The sequence below is a fragment of the Silurus meridionalis genome, chromosome 1, assembly GCF_014805685.1.
Source record: "Silurus meridionalis isolate SWU-2019-XX chromosome 1, ASM1480568v1, whole genome shotgun sequence".
Lineage (NCBI taxonomy): Eukaryota > Metazoa > Chordata > Actinopteri > Siluriformes > Siluridae > Silurus > Silurus meridionalis.
This window is the reverse complement of record NC_060884.1, coordinates 25560259-25577091: the sequence shown is the minus strand read 5'-3', so window position 1 is coordinate 25577091 and position 16833 is coordinate 25560259. Positions and strand designations below refer to the sequence as shown.

At 36.8% G+C, this 16833-nt stretch overlaps 1 protein-coding gene across 2 annotated transcripts in view; it reads left to right on the top strand.

Annotated features, from left to right (window-relative positions):
• The first annotated feature begins 3272 nt into the window (after positions 1-3272).
• Positions 3273-16833, top strand: part of pde4ba (phosphodiesterase 4B, cAMP-specific a) — a 170777-nt gene continuing 157216 nt past the window's right edge. For both annotated transcript variants that reach the window (XM_046848797.1, XM_046848780.1), the window contains exon 1: positions 3273-3305. The gene's annotated coding sequence lies outside the window, so the exon portion shown is untranslated. The remainder of the gene's footprint in view (positions 3306-16833) is intronic.

The following is a 16833-nucleotide window of genomic DNA, read 5'->3' as shown; positions in this document are numbered from 1 at the left end:
GTTACGTTCTGACACAGGTCGCAACAAATAGGGAGACCTAACCTGCAAGCACTTAATTAATGCTACACTTGATTTTATGTGAATTGTTCTGGAAATTAGTTCTCAGTCAGTGTATCAGCATGTGTGTGTAATGTAGTGTAGTACTATTGGCATCAGTCCAACCATAAATAAGAAATTGGAAACCTGCCCCCCCAAAAAACCCCCAAGAGCCTTGTACATAGGACATTGTGTGTCAGTATGTAAGAAAGCAGACAGAAACTACAATTCCCAGCAGCCCCTTTTATTGAACCCATGCCGGTTTGTTGCTTAGCCTGCCATAGCCTTGTTTGTGGTCTGTGTGTTTACAGTTGTACTGCACTGTGTATGGTTGGCATGACATTAAAGCCAGCTTGACTTGACTTATTCCTCAATTTGCAAATAGTAGTATTGAGAAGGTGGTTTGGGGAGGGGCTACCACTGTGCAAAAAATGTGCAAAATGTGTGTAAGGCACAATATACTCTGACCATGCATAACTTTCTGGATGGCCATCGATCAGGCGTTAATAAATGAGAATGTGCATGCACGTGTTTTTTGAGGGTTTTTTTACACAACAGCGTTGCCGTGATTTGTTTGATGAAGGCATGCTATAAAAATGTACATACATGTACATTCGTTGTTATCGCTCATGCGTATCCCGGTACGTGCCTTCCCACCGGCACTCTCTCAACGGCTGCGCTTTTCTTCCCAAAGCACATCGCGGATTCCCCCGATCCTGCTGTTGTTAATTCTATGCTTTTGCTGCTCATCCCATGTTCCGCGCTGCGCTCCTACCAAGCGCGGCTTTCGCCTCCCGTTCATTGCATAACATTTAACAACAAAAGGCATATGTGCACTAACTAACAGCAGAGATTCACCAGTATACAATACAACACCTGTAGCATCTGTAAGGTTTGATTTTTCCGCCACTTTCGCGAGTTCTTCTGCGGCTGCACAGTGCCGATCGACATAACTGACATTAAATGGCAAAATTTTCCCCCCTTGTGCTCGAGATATCAGGGTTCGGCGACATAAAATAGTCGACATATCCATTAAAAAATGCTTAGACAAAGCGAGAATTTGGCGGTTTCACTTCAAAAACGTCGACTTAATAGGGTTGTCGAGTTAACCGAGGTCGAGATAAGTGAGTTCCACTGTACTTTGTTATATACCCTTTGTTGGCAATGACAGAGTTTTCACCAAAAAGTTCTATTTTGGTTTCATCTGACCATATGACATTCTCCCAATCCTCTTCTGGATCATCCAAATGCTTTCCAGCAAACTTCAGACGGGCCCGGACATGTACTGGTCTTAAGCAGGGGGACACGTCTGGCACTGCAGGATTTGAGCCCCTGGCGGCATAGTGTGTTACTGATGGTAGCCTTTGTTACTTTGGTCCAAGATCTCTGCAGGTCATTTACTAGGTCCCCCTGTGTGGTTCTGGGATTTTTGCTCACCGTTCTTGTGATCATTTTGACCCCACGGGGTGAAATCTTGCGTGGAGCCCCAGATCGAGGGAGATTATCAATGGTCTTGTATGTCTTCCATTTTCTAATAATTGCTCCCACAGTTGATTTCTTCACACTAAGTTGCGTACCTATTGCAGATTTAGTCTTCCCAGCCTGGTGCAGATCTACAATTTTGTTTCTGGTGTCCTTTGACAGCTCTTTGGATTTGGCCATAGAGGAGTTTGGAGTCTGACTGTTTGAGGTTGTGGACAGGTGTCTTTTATACTGATAACGAGTTCAAATATGTGCCATTAATACAGGTAACAAGCGGAGGACAGAGCCTCTTAAAGAAGAAGTTACAGGTCTGTGAGAGCCAGAAATCTTGCTTTTTTGTAGGTGACCAAAAAAACACATAATTTGCAAATAAATTCTTTAAAAATCAGACAATGTGATTTTCTGGATTATTTATTTTGTCTCTCATAGTTAAAGTGTACCTATGATGAAAATTACACTCCTCTCTCATCTTTTTAAGTGGGAGAACTTGCACAATTGGTGGCTAACAATACTTTTTTGCCCCACTGTAAAATTATATACAGTTAGAATTAATACAGAAATGATACAGAGTGTACAGGTTGAAGTAGAACTGCATAATGATTACTGGTAGTAAAATCAGTAAAGCATTAGTGAGCCTGCAGTGTATAGTTCAGTGGGAGGATGGTTGTTAGAGAAAAAGCTGGCCCTGACCCTGCTGATTCTGGTGCAAATATTCGTATATCTTCTTTTGTATAAAAGGAGGTTAAACAACTTGTGACTGAGATGTGAGGTATCCCTGATTACAGACAACTACTGAAGTGCTCAATGGTAGGTAGTTGGGTCCCAGTGATGTGTTGGGCAGTTTAACCACACTTTTGCAGGGCTTTCTGTTCACATTCAGTGACACTGCCATACCTCAATGATGGAGTTGGATCAAATGATTTTAGTGATGCAGTGATAAAAGCTGGTTAAAATCTTGCCGGACAGTCACCCCAAAACTTTCTTAAGTCTCCTCAAGTCTGGAAGACGCTATTGCGCCTTCCTATCTCACATTGAAGTGTTTACATGTCAGGACAGATGGAAATCATGCTGCTTTTTTGCCCTGCTGAGGGCATCGTTCTGCCTTGTGAAGAGTTTTTTATTTAGAGGCAATATCGCTCCAATCACTGACACTTCAAGTGAACATAACAGGTTTTTACCAGAGAAAGCTTTGAGACTATGTTTTCGGTTTATGAGGACTTAGGAGTAGGAGATGAGGGAATAAAATTTAATGCTGCTGGTAATGGTGCCGTTTCAGTTATTAGTTTCTCTGTAACTCTTTAACTGTGTGCCACTGATTTACTTTGTCAGCCGGTATTCATCATGATGTTAATGGCTAGCTTGAGGCACCTGTATTGTTAGTTTTAGTTTAGTTAGAAACGTACCAGTGCCATTTGGATCCCACTTCATGTAGTGTTTGGACATTGGACCTCTTGGAGTGTTTAAAGGCTCTGGCATGGAGAAGCTGGTGTTGGATCTATGATGATCTCAAATGTTGAGCTATTTTTTGAGTTGCTAAGTAGCTTCTGGTTCCATAATCGGTTCCATAATCTCAAATGACTGTATTAGACTGTAGGAAGGACATTACTCATAATCTTACATTCCAGTGCTCTTGTTAGATCTCACTCTCCAGTGTTCTGTATTGTTTAAAGACTATAACCACACTCGGGATATCACCCAAATGAAGATGGGTTCCCCTTCTGAGTCTGGCTCTCATAATATCTAAGGGAGTTTTTCCTTGCCACAGTCACCATGGCTGCTCATCAAGGGTAAATACACATCATTCACAACTTTTAAATTCTGTAAAGCTGCTTTGAGGCAATGTCTGTTGTGAAAAGGGCTATAGAAATAAACTTGACATTTATGCTACTGTATATCTTTGATAAATGTATCATAAGAAAACAACTGATGGTGCCTGTATTCATAGCAACCAATATCTAACTAATTAATCATTTAATTAAATATATATAAATATATATAATAAATATAAATAAATATAATAATATATTATGTGTCAGGCAGTCATTCATGCAATGGTATGTAAAATTATCCACCTAAACAGCTACTTCAATTAGGGTACATTATTCAGCAATCAGATATTTATTTATCAATCACAGGACACCCATAAATCCATAAATTAAAAGAAAGTTTGGAATAATTTTAAACTAAAACACGAAGAAAACACCTTACAGTGCGTTTACGTTTTTTAGAGTAATTTAAAATGGATTTTTTTAATTTAAAATTTTTTTATTTGTATTCGCATTTTGATTAAAATATGGCAATTAAGTGCATTAATGGGTTTTCACAGATATTTCTGTGTGCAATTTCAGCAATAAAATGTTAATTTTTCTAAAAAGGAAACAAATTACTTCATTTTAAGAGACTCGTCAAATTTCTTCTTGTATATTTAATATTGCTCTTTAATAAAGAAAAAACCCTTGCAGACATGGGGAAAATATGTAAAGATCCACAGTAACCTGAGTATCAAACCACCCTGGAGCAAGTTAATAAATAGCATTAATGTTATTAGACCAAGTACACCGTGTTTTACATTTGGGAGCTGAAGAAAGAAAGTAATAAAATGCAGAAAATCAACAGCACTGACTTTCATTACCCCACACTGTCAAGGCTGTCAAGGCTGCTATTCTTAATCATTTATTTTCATATGAAAATGTTCAATGATTATATGGCCTTGAGCTGCTGTCGGAAACAGACTCAGGCAGAACATCAGGGCAGAGATGAAACAGCAGGGTTTGGCATTTGAGATACTGTGCGTCCTTGTTTGTAACCATGAAAAGAACTAAACTCTGAGAGCTCACATGACACTGTGCAGTCCAATCTTTGTCCAGAGCTTAGTTGTCTCCTGCGGCTGAAGTATGGGATCTCTGTGTGAGGACAGAGAAGCCGTTTCTTCTCCAAGCCAACTTGGAAGCAGATAATGCATCATGAAGTCTCCTCGGCCTGCTTTATTCTCTTTCTTCTGTCAGTTTGCTTGCAGGCCTGGTCTGCTCATGCACTATTTCCAAATAAAAGGGTGAAAGAAAAAAAAAGGCATAGCGAACTTCACATGGTGTCTGCTACACTGACTGGTTTTTCATTTCAGAATAATTTTGGATTAATTAATCATCAATTTAATAAATGCTTGCTAAATTAAAGCTATTTTTTTTGTAACTGGGTTTCTAGAGAAAATATATATACATTAGAATATAATGCAGAAAAAGGAGACAATTGGACATGAATATTCTCTGTGTACTTTAGCAGAGTTAATGCTCATTATAGAAGCACTTGATTGACTGCTGGATTCAGCGCCATATGCTCCAAAAAACATAATCTCTGAAAAAAAAAAAAGAAAGTTAAAGATGCTGCTCACATCAGTTGAGGACGACCACATGCTGTTTGCTGGACTGCCGACTATAATGTTAGACATGAGTAGAAGTAGAACTGAAAATATATATTTAATGATATATGTAATGAATAAAATTTGACAGGTTGTGCTCTCGTAAAAATTATTAAAATAATAATGTTACAGTTGAAAGGCAGAAATGGTGGTTAATTCTTTTTATGGCGAAATTTACATTTATTTAAGAACAATGATTGATTTTATTACTATTATTCATTATTATTCATGTTTTATTTATCAAGAAATTTACTGATAAAATGTACAAGAAATTCATCGATTTAATCGTATTATTGTTAAATAAGAACACTTTATCATTAGTCTTCAATTGTAGTCTCCCCTATATATTTACTTGTGAATGATTCATTTCTATTAAAACAAAAATGCCTTTGGAAGGAGCACATTAATATACATTAAACCAGTCCAGTCAGAGGTGAAGAGAACACCATCTGACCAATCACACTCAAGTACTGTGGTATAAATGAGCTTAACTCATGTCATGCCTATTTCTTGCAAACAAAATAAAAACAGAATGTTTGTGGTTTTATATATATACAGTTTTCAGCACTGTGCGTGTATTTGAGCTCCACATTTAGCTAATAAAACTATATCTCCAATAGTATGTGGTGTTTTGATTTAGTGAAACCGACAGCACGAACCATCTGGTGTCTTCATGAATGGGAAACGAGACAGAAGTCAGAGACTGATCACTAACTGCATTGCCAATTCCACCTTCAAGCCAAGCCTCTCATCACTTGGATCTGAGACAGGGGGACTAATCTAGCATTCCACATAATATGTGTATTGCCAATTGCTCTCTTTGGCATCCCAGACTGATTGGTATCAGTGGAAAATGCTGAAAAAAACAAATTTCTTTTATACAATTGGAATCTGTGGCATTAACTTTTATTTACAGCAAGTAAAATAATTAAATGTTGGAAAACAGACAGCTGAGGTTACAAAAAGTAAAGCATATACTGTACGTAGGAGCTTGGTTATTTATTCATCTGCCTTTATTATCCTCAACTTTATCCTGAGTTATCATTTAGAGCATTTCCAAGTAATCATCTTCTTAGCATGTTTTATAGGAGAAAGGAAAGAGCTTGTTGTGAAAGTCAGATATTAATTTTTTTGGGTCAGTTGTGTCTATTTCATCCAGACAGATCTGCTCAGTTCAAACTTTCCCCCGTCCTACTCTCATCCCACTCTTATCTCTAAGGGGTTAGGGATTTAGAAAAGCCTAGAACATCTGTCGTGATTGCAGTCATCTGGGACGGTTTTGTCTGGAAGCAACACGGCCCCTTGGACCTTCTGTCCTCTCCTTCCACCGTCTGTCCTTTTAGCAGGCACATCTCTACTTGTAATGAGCAGGAGGTCAGATATGTAAGGGGGAAAGAGACAAATTGAAAAGGGAACATGGGTAACAAGGAGACGAAAGCTGTTTGAACAGAAAGATGTGTTTTTCCTGAATAAAAAGGAGGCAGCAGGGGAAAGGTTTTTAATGCTTAATCTTTTTCAAAACAGTTTCTTACATTCTATTTCTTAGATTTTGCTGCATTCTCAGTTGTTTCACGTCTTCCTATTTACAAATGCACTATATAGACAAAAGTATGTGGACACTTTACCATAAAATTCGTATGTACTTTTTCTCTCTTCCCAATCCAAATGAGAATATTGAAGTTAATAATACAAAATGTTTATCATTTTACATATAAAAAGGCCTCCTATGGAGGAAACCTTAATAGAATAATGTGAACTTGGACATAACTCGTGTGTCCAAGCTTCATAATATCAAAGACTATAAATTTTTATTTGTTATATTTGCTTATTCATAGATTATGTGTATTATATATCGTACAGGTCCCTAACATTTTCGAAACTATAAACTATTAAAGACAACACATTCATATAAAATATGATTTGTCATAGCCGGAACTACCATCTGACCAATCTGACCAATCATAGTAATAAATTCTATTGCCATGTGATATAAATGTATTTTTTGGCAGCATATAATAAATATGCTATATTATATTCAGTATAATAGAACTGACAGCAATACTGTTTTTTTTATTTAAAAAAACAGGTCTAAACATTCTATGATATTATGGCATATACAGTAGTATGTGACTTCTTAACTATACATTTGCAAAGACTGAATGTTTGTGAAACGTCTGAAAGCGCTAATTGACTCATATAAAAACTGTTGGTTCTATCAAATTGAGGGTTTTTCTGTCAATTTTCTATGCTAGACACCATGGATAGAACAATATTGAAATATTATAGGGTTTAAGGCATTGATCATTTGTGGCATTTGGCAGACAGCTTTATGCAGAGTGAGTTACAATTATCGTATTTATACTACTGAGTAATTGAGGCTTAAGGGACTTGCAAGCGGAAGTCCACTATCTTACCCACTGAGCTTTCACTTCCCTTTCAGACTAATCAAAATTTCCAGATTTCAGTTGATTCTGATAAGTGGAGTTTCTTTGCACTATTAACTTTTGCGTTCTTTCTGTAGATGATGTCATGAATGCCTACTGTTACTGTTAATGCCTCTCATCCTATGAAATGAAACGACTTGCAATTTGAGTGTAAATGAATCCATTGAAACACAGAGCTGTTTTCTTTGCTCTTTCCAAGAATTTAGTAATCACTGACTAGCAATGAAAAAGATTTCTTTACTCATTATCCCAGATGGCATGATGTTTTTACTGAAATGAATGAACTGTAATTAGGCAGTTTGCTTGTAGATATTACGCTATTTGGGCACTCATTAACAACTTTAAAAAGCAAGAACAGAGAAAGATATATGCATTACTAAAGTTACACTTAAATCACAAATCCATTACATATGATCTGTTAAAAGGATAAAATTGAGAATTAAGTATGTGAACTGAGATAAATTGATGTTCTCTTCAGAGTGTATTTCCACCTCATTGCCTGTCGTTACCGGTATTGAGTTGTGACCTTTCAAGGCACAGACTTCTCAGACCTCTAAAAATGTGCTGTGGTAATAGGCACCAATACATTCTGTAAGTTGCGATGTTGGGACTTGTTTGTCCAGCACATCATGTTGCATTGTGAATGATCCTACTAAAAGAGGCCACGGCCATAAGAAAATGATTTTGCCATTAAGGTCTGATGTGGTTATGCTGTTTCATATGTAGCATGGGTTCCAAAACCTTTCCCCTTAGTTTGCTTCTCAAATGCACATTAATGAGCCTGGGGCACTCCTAATCCTGTCACAGGTTCACTTTGTTGTCCTTTGGTAGGAACAAACCACCGAATACCAGGAAGGCCCAATAAGACCTGCTATTTTACTCTCACAGCTACCTTCCTTTTTTTTGCTTGCCATTTTGCATTAAAGCCTTTATATTATAGAATTTTAAACCTTTAGCTAGTAAATGTAAAAGTATGATGTCAGGTGTGCTGTGTTTATACTAACAACTGCAATATCGGCTGCAAATCCACGGTTGTTTTTCAGAATAGACAGAATAAAAGCACAGAAGCCACGATTCTCTTACATTTTAATATCGAAGGTGATATAGCTTCTATAGCTTTACAACATAAGTATGTCACAATAAATCCATGAGTTATTCAAAATGTAGTAAATTGTGACCCACCCATCTATGAATAAAACACGATGTGTAATACCTTCGACTAATAATTTAGACCCAGTATCAATTCTCTGACTCATGCTGTGAAACACACGAGGACTATTTTCTGAGGAATAATGCATTTTTTATGTAGCCATGTTCATCATGCCTTTGGGGTTCAATTTAAGACTCAGTATGAGATAGTGAGTCACGATTTTGTTACTGTAGAAAAAACACGAATAGAGAGATTGGATACAGTTTAGGTTTCGTCTAAAACAAATATCACAAATGAAAAGTAATTTGTTCTAACTATGTTTTAAAAGTATTTCAACAAAATCTCCACAGCTGCCTGTCAGCTTATGCTTAAGCACAAAAAGAAATAGATTTTGTATGGGATAATCTTACATTTAGCCTTAATTTGAAGGGCTCTAAGATTCAAAGTTGAAATGTAATGTAACTAAATATGGAGAGCTAGATAGTGAGCAAAGTGAAATACATTAATTTAGACAGATGAACAATTATATAATCATTTTCCATAATTTCCAGAATTCTAACAAAATCTGTCATGTAGTTTAATTAATATCATGTTCTTTACAGCAGGTAAGAGTTGTGTCATTACGAAGTGGTACAGTACAGAATTTAGCCAAAATTCTTTAGACACCTGACTATCACACCTAAAAGTGATGTAGAACATCCAATTCCAGAGGTGGTTCCAGGTTTGCTGTAACTGCAACCTTCACTCTTCTGGGAAAGCCTTTCACTATATTTTGGACCATAGTGATTAGGATTTGTTTTAATATTTAACCTTTCAAGGCACAGACTTCTCAGACCTCTGAAAGTGTGCTGTGGTAATTGGCACCAAGATATTCTGTAAATTGCAATGTTGGGCCCCTATGGATCAAAACCTATGGACTTGCTTGTCATGTGTTAATGAGCCTTACTTTGTGCACAGAGGCATCGTCATGCTGGAACATGATTGAGACCGTAGACTCAGTGAAGGGGAATTTTAATGCTACATTATACAAAGACATTCTAGATATTTGTCTGCTTCGAAATATGTGGCAACATTTTGAAAAATAACCACAGATGGTTGTGTTGAACAGGTGTACAGAAACATTTAGACACGTATCAGCTAAATACTAATAAAGAACCCAAAATATTTGTTTTGCAAAAACTGCAGAATATCACTGATAAAATTTGAGCTGGTTTGAGTTTTGGGTTTGGTCTCTGAAAGAAACCCCTGGTTTACTAACAACGGACATCTATTCAGCCAAGGAAAACAATAGCAGTTGGTGACAGAATCACTATGAGAGAATAATGAAAAAAAAATGTCAACAACTTCCACAAGAAGCAGTCCACCATTCAAAGAAGACTTTAAGAGCAGAAACACAGAGGCTATACCACAAAAAAGTTCTGGAAACAAGAATAGTGCCACCTAACTGGTGATCAAAAAAAGTTGATAAAAAATTATCATGATCCAAAACAAATGAGCTCATTGTTCAAATGTAGTGGCTTGTCGGACATGTCATGACTTGGGTTTACATGGCTACTTGGGGAAACGGTTCAGTAATCTTTGTTGATGATGATATAACTTTTGATAGTATCAGCAGAAGGAATTCAGAAGTCGTACAGAAACGTTCTGCCAATTTACAGAGAAACACATCCAGTCTAAAAAATAGGAGCTTCGTCATGCACCAGAACAATGTCTGAAAACGCACCAGGACTTCATCTGGGGAAACAAGTGGAAGGTTTTAGACTAGCCTAGACCCAACCCAACCCAGCTGAGCAGCATTTATCTCCCTGATAAGAAGATTAAAGGGAGAAACCCTACACAAAAAACAACCACAGGAAGCTGCTGTACAAGCCAGGAAAACAAATAAGTAGAATGAAACATTGTGGTTGATGTAAGTAGGTTGCCAGTTATTGCAAACAAGGGATATGCAAATTTTATTCACTTTAATGATCTGTTCCAATACTTTTGCTTTTCCTATTATTAGGTTGACTGCCACCAAAGGTGACATGATCTAATGTAACAAATGTAGTTGTAAATATTAATAAATGCAAGGTGAAATTATGGTCATCAATCTCATGTTTATCTCAAACAGTAAAGCCTTTCAGTATGCAGCAAAAGGCTGCCATTTTAGAGGAGACTATGAATGAAGACTGTTTATGTCTAGACAGATGTTCAATAATCAGGCATAATATCTTCATGTTGCTGATAGAAAACATTCTCAGGTTAGCAATGCACCAACTAGCACTGGATCAAAACATGGTGTCTTGCAGTCCTTGTATCTTTGGTTTGCACAGAGCACACACATTTCTAAAAGCAGTTTGCAACCAACCATCGCTTTCACCTTAAGGATTAGAGAACTTCAACAGATCAGTCTCTGGCGGTGTACAGATCATCCTCAGGTTACGCAATCAATATTTGAGATGGATCTGCTGAATAAATGTTGACATATTTCAAGACTGGAGTACTTTATTGCCAAACACACTTAAATGGCAAGTTTAAACTTCCTGTGTTTTCTATTGACCTAAGAACAGAAAGAAGAACACAGACAATGGATTATTCTGTATGCCCTCTATATACAGAAGCAGAGTGTTGATTTTCTGCCTCCTCTCACTGTATAGATGAATAAATGATGTGGAAGACTATAAGCAGACATCACAAACAGAAACAGATGGGCAATAAACGTTTAAACAGTTCCTTTTTAAATTAATGAGTGTCTGGCATTTGAGGCATAGCCTAAATATTTTATTGGATGTAGTTTGTTTATAAATATTCTGCTCTTTGGGATGCAGATGATAATGAGAAATCGGTCAGATGTGGTCAATTTCACTGGCTCACTCTCCTCAATAGGAAAAAAGATCTAAAAGTTTTTTGATAGAATCTGGATAGAATGATGCAAACAAATATCCATAGTATGAAATGCAATAGATTTACAGAGTAAACCCAGCATGCTAATAAATATGGATAAATGTGGGCATGGAGCCGCACTCAATTTGGGGGAAACCGTTCATCATTCTATCTGATGGGTTTGAAGGTTTTAGATGCAATTTATTATGGATAAGGCTTCTATTTTTAGGACACGGCTGACACTAGAATGTTTCTTATACCCTTAGCACAACTTACTAAGATTTAATTTTTGTATTTGTTTATTTTGATGCACCTGTAATATATTAAGCATTCGGACGTGCTAATTTACGCTTGGTAACAAAGTGCTACATTGCTAAAAATATTCCATACATAACATGCTTAATCTTTTTCTGTTTTCTGCACAAAAAAATAGAGGGCTGTGAAATTGTATTTAAGCACTATTTATTTATTTATTTTACTTGGCAGTCTTTTATCCCAGGCGTCTAAACAAGCTGAATACAAAGTACAAACCCGACACGGCCCTCTGTCATAAAATTTGAACCTACATCCCCATGGTCGCTAAAAAGGAACAGGATGCAAAAACACAAATCAGCTTTAGAGAATTAATTATTAATCTAGGTTCATCTGGAGCACACACTAACAATACGACACTGGTTTAGGAGAATCCTCACATGCACTGACAGAGACGCTAATGAAGTCTTCACAGCAACTGTGTGAACATGGCCAAGAGTGTCCATTACCCTCTCATAACAGTAATTAAAAAAAAATATATATTTTTTTTATTACATTTATTATAATTTATAGAGTTAATGTTAAGAGGAAGTAATATATGACACAATACCACAACTTTGTTAACTTAAGTTGGTCAAAAGGTATGATAAATTGCTGTATCTATAACTGCAGCTCTGACAGAAGCTTTGCCTGTAATTCAAATGACAGGTTTGTGAAAATTTGTATTATATTTCATTTTTTCTTTAGTAACATCAGGTAATTGTATGGCATTGTGTTAAAAATGTATACTGGGTACCTGTTCAAAAAGAAAACCCACACTCATTTCTACATTTACGGGAAAAGTCTCCAGTATCAGTGTTTTGTAAGGAATAGTCAAACGTAAAGCAGTAACTGAAAGAAAATTCCTACATGGGAATCAGAATCAAAATGAAAAGCTACAGTTTTGACATATTAACTTTCAAACAAAAAAAAAAAGAAAATTGCTGAGAAAACTTTACTGCTGCTGTACCATAAGTGATAAGTTTTTTATATTGTAAACAGTTTCTATTGTAAACAGTGATTTTTAACTATAAACAGTTAAAAATCACAATACAATTATAAAACCACAGTCATAAATGTAAAGTGTGATTATGGGCAAGCTTCTGTGGTATAAAACACAAACAGATTCCTATTAGGTTCTGTGCCTCATGTAGTACTTCAGATTGTCAGGGCGTTGATGGGTGTAGATGTGTGTTATTGGTTATTAGATTTATATCCAGACTAGACCGCCCTGGAGACCGGATGTTATGATTCATAGTATAATAGGATTTGAGATGAGATTGTATTTTTTCAATATGTGGAAGTATTCTTGATAAAACCACATCCTTTCGCTTAATCATTAAATTATTTACTGTTTTGGTGTCAGCTCTTATTTAACCTATTCAACTCTAATGATGCCAGCAAAACCCACATCCCTACATAGGACAGTAGTTCTAGTTGACATTCTAGTTAATAAATTATATACTTTAACATGAGTAAACAGTGTAATGGAAGTCCATTTATTATTCAATACTCATTTAACTATATACAGGAATCAAATAACGCAGTAATATTTACTGAAGGTTTAACCAAGTGTGTCTGGGATAAACACTTTTTCAGATGAAGTGTCTATCTCTATCCCATGCCTGCACCACTGACTTGGAAAAACTGGTGTTTACGTACATTTGCCCCCACGTGAGAGTCACGTGACTGTGATTTTGGGATCAAGTGCCAAGCAGTACTCCGACTGGGTAATTGCAATATATACCTGTTTAACAACCAGGAAATCCCCACTGTCCCTGTTACCACGCTTCTGCTCATTTGTTCCATTCTTTCGGAAACTCCCCCTCCCTGTTGGCATGAGCTGGAGCGTCAGAATCTCCTCCGAGACCAGAGCTACAGGGTCCAATAAAGCCTCCTAATAATGTTATAATGGCTCCCTTATCATCAAGTTTTAAAACTAAACAATTCAGCAAAGGGAATATTTTGATGAACATTGTTCATTTGGCTCACATAATATTCAACTGCGATGTCCTGGAGCTCCTGTTTGTGTTTCGGTATGAAGAGCAAATGTTTCATTCTGAGCTTTATAATTACGGAAATGCCTCCCTCTGTGTCCAGTCATTGATTTTTGCCCTAGACTGCTCAGTGGTGTGTGAAAAAGATTGACGACTTGTCACATGTTCAGAGCAGGCTGTCCAGGTTTTTATTTTATTTTAGCAGTTCATAGTTTCCACTGTAGCTACAGTGTACAGACTTTCGTTTGGAATGTGTCCTGAGATCTGAACTAGATGATGATGATGATAAATAACAAGATGTTCAGATTATCAACTATTGAGCCAGATATATATTTTTTTATTTGATCCCGAAATAGAAATTGTACGTGCATTAAACCTTTATGGCGGTCTCTGTAGTATAATCCGAATAAAACATAATTTCTTTTGTTATTCAATGTCATGTATTACAAGCTGAGCCACATGCAAGTGTTTATTAATTTATTATGCATGCAACTCTAAGACAAATAAAGAAAACCATAAATTAAGGACGAACCGAGGAAAATCTTAACAATAACATCCATGGAATACAAATGTATGCCACTGAACGTGGTGCAAGGTGAGGTGAGCTAATCAGGGGTGACAAGGAGCAGGTGTGAGTGATTAGTGACACGTGGCTGATGAGATACATAGTTTTGTGGCTCTAGTCATAATCCTGGTAGGAAAATGATCTATTTCTTACGTAATCGCTTAAATTGTCAATAATATTCATCTCTTCAACCTAAATTATTATAATTTAATGCCTATGAGGAATCTTTCACTAACTACAATAAAACTAGCAAATAAGGTCTGCAGTGTGAGAAATATAAGACTCTACCCACTGTTTCTGAAATGGCCACTTTTTCTTGTCAATTTTGTCTTCCTTTATTCAATTTTGCTTGCTCTCTCGATCCTTCTCTGAAAATCAAAGTCATTCTACATGACGTTACATGTATCACTTTGGCAGAGGCTTTTACTTTTGTCATTACAACCCTCAAAGCCAGGTCTGATCCAAGCCTTTTGCTTATAAACATGGTGGCATTGAAGCCCTGCAGAGCAGAGTTTTCACCTTTTAATCCAGGGCGAGTTTTGGAGAGTTGTCTGAGAGCAGACAGTGCAGGAGACTGCTATATAAATATGCTCAGTGATTGATGTGCAGTTTCCACTGACTGTTACTAGGACACTGCTTTTGCCGCCAGCAGTCTCCTACAATTCCACTTCTCCCAGGGGTCATCCTGTCCTCCTCAGCATGTGGCTGATGTAGCACTTCCATCTTTGATCAAGGCTTCAGAGGACAATTGAGTTCTACTACTTGGATGAAACTAGGCCGTATTTGACATATGGAATATAACTTATCTTATAATGGATATCGTGGTTAATACTTGAATGTCTCTGGCTTGTCCATCTTGCGCAATATTATTCCATAAGGGTTATGAGGTATTATAAATCTAATATGCATAACAGGACTTCACTATTAATCATATTTCCTGTAAGTTTCCATTATAGACATATTGTGAAGGGCAGCGATAACAGAGCAACTTAACATTTGGAACTCATTGCATCATTCACATTGCTTTAGCACTAGAGTGACTCTCACACGGCAGTGAGAATGTCATGGAATTGGTACTGGGAAGAGAAGCCGCATTAGAGTAGTGTTAATGGTGAATGCTTTTACATCTTTGTTAAGTACCGTATTTTTCGGACTATAAGCCGCTACTTTTTTTCCACGTTTTGAACCCTGCGGCTTAAACAACGAAGTGGCTTATTTATTAATTTTTACAGGGTTTTTCCCGGTTTCACAAACTTCAAACCAAAAAACTGAGCCCCATAACATTAGACCAATGACATTTCCGAACGGAAACGAAAAAATGCACCTCACCTGTGTTTTGAGCTGCACGGCATCGGGAGAAAAAAACGTTCTTTTAAGCGCACGACGATGCCAAAAGATAAACTCCCGAGAGAAATAGTTGTGAAAGGAAGGAGGAAGACAGTGAACAATGACTTTCTTGGTAGGCTACTGTTTAGATACAAGCCGTTGAGTCTGGGTCATGGAATAGCTCGCTAACTCCAGTTGCAACAGAAATCATTTAAGCACAGACAGGTTTCCAAAACTCGTGCTTTTTTATTTTTCTTGGCAACAGCGTTACGGGTTAGTCAAAGAAACTTAGAAATGAGCATCAGAAAATAATAAGTACATATTCCTCGGTCTTGCACACATGCAGTAATACCGGAAAAATGCGGCATCAGGCTATTCCCAAAATTTTCATTCATTAAAGCCTGTGTAAATTTCATTAGTTTCAGTGTAGACACCTGTGGCTTATAGACAGGTGCCGCTTATTTTTGTTTAAAATAAAAATCTTTGTCAAATTCAGTGGGTGCGGCTTATATATGTCCTTTATATATGCGCTTTATAGTCCGGAAATTACGGTATATACTAGACCTGTAGGACTCAAGTCTGGAGTTTTTGTACTTGGACATGTCTCAGATTTACAGTGCTGAAATTTGTACTTGTCTTGGATTTACTGACATTTGTATTCAGACTTATCTCAGATTTACTCAAATTAGTACTTGAATATGTCTATGATTTACACTGCTAGAATTTTTATTTGTCTCAGATTTGCTGAAATTTGTACTTGGACGTGTCTCGGATTTACTGACATTTGTACTTGGACTTCTCTCAGATGAACTGGATTTTTTACTTGGATATATCTCAGAATTACTAAAATTTGTACTTGGACATGTCTTAGATTTATTGTCTTCCCTAAGCATTTGTGAACATGTTAGTTTGTTTTATATTTTGCATTCACAAAGGTTGAAAAGTTGTCATTCCTTTTCTGGAATATGTAGCCTAATTTTCAGTGCAATGCAACAAGCTGATTTAGCCTTGAAAAGAACATGAAGTTTTTGTTCTTAAGCTTGGCGTAGGTCTTGAGCTTAATGTTTGTCTTGTACTTGAAAACGGAGGCCTTGACTCTAGCACTACAAAATCAACAGTGTAAAGACAACAGTATACAAACGCTTTTTTATGTCTATAGTTCGCTATATAGAGTGCACATTGCCTTTATACCCTATGTAGACAGCGTATGAAGTGAATAGGAAGTCATTGAAGATGTTCATGGGACTTTATTGGAAAAAACTTGA